Source organism: Tarenaya hassleriana, unplaced genomic scaffold (assembly GCF_000463585.1).
Source record: "Tarenaya hassleriana unplaced genomic scaffold, ASM46358v1 Cleome14, whole genome shotgun sequence".
NCBI classification, from domain to species: Eukaryota; Viridiplantae; Streptophyta; class Magnoliopsida; order Brassicales; family Cleomaceae; genus Tarenaya; species Tarenaya hassleriana.
This window is the reverse complement of record NW_010964598.1, coordinates 1,982,150-1,986,971: the sequence shown is the minus strand read 5'-3', so window position 1 is coordinate 1,986,971 and position 4,822 is coordinate 1,982,150.

Here is a 4,822-nt window from a genome sequence, read left to right as displayed (position 1 = left end):
AGTTCGGCTAAGCTCTTAGTCATCCCATGCATATGGTACTGCATCACGAACTGGTTATAGTCCTCGGGTAATGACATCAGGATCAGGTCCGCGACCAAGTCACCATCGAGCTTCACTCCCATACGCTCAAGTTCCTCAACATGAGCTCGCATGTTGAGGACGTGGGTGTTGACAGAGCTGCCTCTCGGCATCTCCGTCTTCACTAGAGCTTTCAGCGTCTTGTACTTTTCATTACGCGCTAGCTCCTCAAGCATGGTCTTGAGCTGGTTGATCATATCAAACACGCTCCTCCCCTCAAACTGCCTCTGCAGATTCAGGGTCATGCTTCCCAACATGAGACAGGAAATCTCGATGTCGTCAGTCTGATGCTTCAACCAAGCATCCTTGATTGCTCTCGTGGCATTGGCCGTAGGCTCTGGTGGTAGAGTCCCTTCCAGGACGTATGACTTCTTATCATGCTTGAGAACAAGTTACGATACCAGTCCAAGAAGTTCGTCTCGGTCAGCTTATCCTTCTCAAGGATAGATCGCATTGTCAAACTCGGTACGCTACCGGTTGACGCCATGTCATACAGAAAAAGACAAAAACAGAACGAACAAAAACAAAATGTGGATTCTATCAGTGATCTACTACCAGCTAGTCCATCATCAATCAGCGACAACATAGATGCACATGCAAGCTATATTCCCATGCAGAAAAATGACCCTACAATAATTTTCTATATGGGACTAAGATCCATATTTCACATAAGAATAAGTTGTTACACTCAGCCTTACGCTATTTAGATAGACATCTAATGTCAATCACATCCAATGTGACTCTTAGATCGTTTATGAGACTATGATATCAAATATCATCGCATACTCGTCTCATATGTACCGTTAAGTCTCAAGTCAAACTCGACAACTTAACTTAAGGTAAACCATATTCAAGCTGTGGGAACCACGATTTTTCACCCTACCTCACAAAGATAATCTGGCACGCTCAGCTTTGGCATGACCCGTGATATGGACGATCGATGCCTTGACAGATGCTCTAGTAATGGAAGGTACACACTTAGCATTACATAAATGAGGGATTTTCGAAACCACACTTAGATCAAACATCTACTTTCAAGCTATGAGAACCACCATTTCTCTATCCTGCCTCACCAAGATAGCACGATACACCCAGCTTTGGCATGGCCCATGACACGTATGATCGAGGCCTTGACAAGTGTTTTACTCGTAGAGCTCCTAGATCTAACCGGTTTCTTTGCAACGATTGTACATAATTCGAATAGACCATCCATCCGATTATGTAATCTCAATCTCGATCAAGTTACATGCATTCATTCACTATGGACCATCCATAAGAATAAATCATGTCTATTTGAGTCACAGTCAATCAGATTAAACAACGATGGCACAATCGGATCAGAAAACGAAAAAATCTCGGAGTCTGGGTCAGCCCGTCCGTTCTGTGGATCGTCGGGTCTGGACCTGGCGGACCATCGAGTCTGGACCTTTTGGTCCGTCCATTCCAGCCTCTTCCGTCTCGGTTTTTCTGTCGTTTTTCTCGTGCGTTTTGTCATTCCCTGCGTGTATGACCCTGTAGACTCATTCGATATAGCAGTATAACCCGAAATCTCTATTTCGGATATACAAATCATAGGCGGTCTCTAGCAAGACACTATGACTATCTATCTCGAATAGAGTTTGTTCGTGATCTTATGAATGCCAGTGATGATTCTGGCTGATGATCCTTTTGTATCGCGATATCATATGTCGAACATAAGACATGGGCAAGCCACCTTATCTGATTCGACTGCTTTCTCGTTCACAGTTCGACTGTCTGAAATAGACGACGTTCGTCTATAGTGCGACCACACATTTCTACAAATCCCGTCTTGACTATCTACAATCCAACACATGATTCGTTTCATACCTGATACACGCCTTTATAGTCCTCCTGTTACGTAGGACGTTTGACGTATTCAAAGCACGCAACTCCTCATGTTGGATTCCGTAGATATCTCAGGTCTTAGGATCCAATCATGGAACCGCCATATGAGATTCAAGTCATGACGCTAGTCCATGTGACAATCTCATGCGGGTCAATCCGGTATTTCGTTCTCCAACGAATACCTATGATTGTGATCGTATCCAATACCTATGATCATCTCTATGATCATCAATCGCACATCATACTAGTCTTACTATATCATTATTCCCACAATGATATATGACTAGGGAGTTTAGTATTGTTCATAACAATACATAGATTTCATAACATATTTAAGTATTGAAAACATGTAATGAATAAAACACTAATCCATAAATCATAGAAAGCGTCAATACATCAAATGCATCCAAGTAAAGATCGCAAACAGTACATCATAGAGCACTAAACCAACGTATATAAGCACCCCGATCTCTCGTTATGTGGTTTGTTGCTGCTGAGTCTACAGTCCACAAAGGAACAGATTCAACCAACATTACACAACTACTAACAAATAAACGAGAGGATTTAGATAGTTCGATACAAACCTTTGCTTGAGTACACTCTCTAGCAAAATGACCCAACTGGCGACAGTTGTAACAAGTCTTGTTCGTCTTGTCTTTGTTTCCTCCGCGCTTTATTTTCTTGCGCTTTGGATTCCCCTTTGATGAAGCAAACCCCTTGTTATGGTTGAACGCTCCTCCTTTCTTTTTGCGCTTGAAACCCGATGTCTTTCGAGCACCAGATTCCATCATATAGGCCTCTCCTGCCGTTTCGGCCATGAGACGGTCTTCTTCCAGCTCAACATGACGAGCAACATCATCAAAGGTTTTGATACCATCATTATGAGTGAGGTTTACTCGCATATGTTCCCACGAACTAGGAAGTGAGCAAATAACAGCCTGCACTTGTTGCTCATCGGTTAACGCATGACCCACAGCTCGCAACTCATTGATCATGTTCGGCATTGCCGTAAGATGTTGCTTCATCGAATGATCATTGCATTTCTTATAAACATCGAACTTCATAGTGAGTTGGCGCAATCTAGTAGTAGAGGTCTCACCATACTGAACCTTGACGGCATCCCATACCGCCATGGCTGAACGGTGCTTCTCAAAATGCAGCATTATGTCGTTTCACATACTGCTCAGCAATACTATGCGAGCAACGCGATCTTGTCGTTTCCAAGTCTTATAGGCCGCTTGGTCACGAGTATGCTGCTCAGTGACCCCTTCCCCAGTCTCTACTATTTGAGGTTCTGCCATTTAAGTTGTGATGTGCTCCAGAAAATCTTGCTCCTCAAGGAGATACTGAATTTTTCGATGCCAAACATCGTAATTCTTATAATTCAGTTTGTCTTCTTGATTGAGGTCAACAATTATGGTTTTACTTGTAGCCATCACACGCTACACAGAGACAAGTGCACAGAAATTAACCACTAGTATAAACTCATTTCGGATCAATCTTTAACTAATTAATAATGACCAAACATCTACATGGAATCGAAAAAAGTGTTAAACACTCAATCATCTCCCATTATTAAAAGTTGATCACCATCAATTAATTCAAAATGACCGAAATTTTAATTTAGGCAAGAACTACATCTACAAACCTAAATTTTCCCACGGTTCGGTAATTTTCACGATGTGAATAATCGAGACTAAGTATTAATCAAATAATTATCAATACGAATAAACATCATATTACATTATTATTTTCTTTTAAAAAACTGTATATATGATTCATTCAAACTCGTGCATGACATATTTATTCCAAATCTCAAAACTAATGCAATAAACCAAGTACGCATAACAAAAAAAATAATTACAACACATGTACTAAGTTTATTGAAAGACATACTGTTAGTGTTATTTGCATGCTAGCCATACTTGCGTCAGTCAAATATGCATACTTTTATTTTATTTAATTTCTTTATTTATTATATATATATATATATATATATATATTTATTATGCATATATTACTTCTAAATGCAAGTGCATTTTTCTGAGCACAACTTTCATGCCTTTTTTTTTAATTGCAACATGTGGTCCAGAAAGAATGAAGTCTCGGCCCATTAAAGTTTATTTAAAAAATTTGGAACAATAATCTTATTAACATATCGCAGGCCCAACTTAAAAAAAATGAAATTTAGGGTTTCTTTAAAAAAACCCGTGTCTTCTTCTTTCTCTTTTCTGTCTATCTCATGTCCACTCTCCGCCTCTCACTCGACATCGCAAGTTACCAGCAATCATCGAAAAAAACGATGAACATTGCGAAAGAGAGACGGGACTCGGATCCTCATCGTAATCCGACGAGATTCACTATTTTCTCATTGACGACAGATGCATAAACGAAGACAGAAAGACGAGAATAGAGACACAAACACAGAACGAACGAAGACAGAGAACAGAAGCACAAACACAGAACCCAATGAAGACAGAAAATCAACCATTCATGCTCTAATACCAATGTAAGAATACGGAAGTGTAGTTGCGTACCGATTCTGTCGATCTTTTACTTGGTTGAAATCACAGTCTTCTAATTCTCTGGACGATGGTCGGAAATCGGCTACTAGAGTCGGAATCGCAGATTCACAACCCAAATGCTACTCACCAAAACTGATAACTCACGTTTTTCTTTTCTGGTGTTTTTACATTTTTATTTGTCATATAGAACCTATACTTTTATAGGAATCAAGTGGTGTTTATGCAAGAGACACAACCAGTACAATAGTTGTATCCTACGGTTATGTCTATTCTCACATACACTCTTTTACCGGGTTTTTCAACCGGAAGGGGATTCCTGGGACAATATTTACTCGTGTGCCCCTGCCCCATAT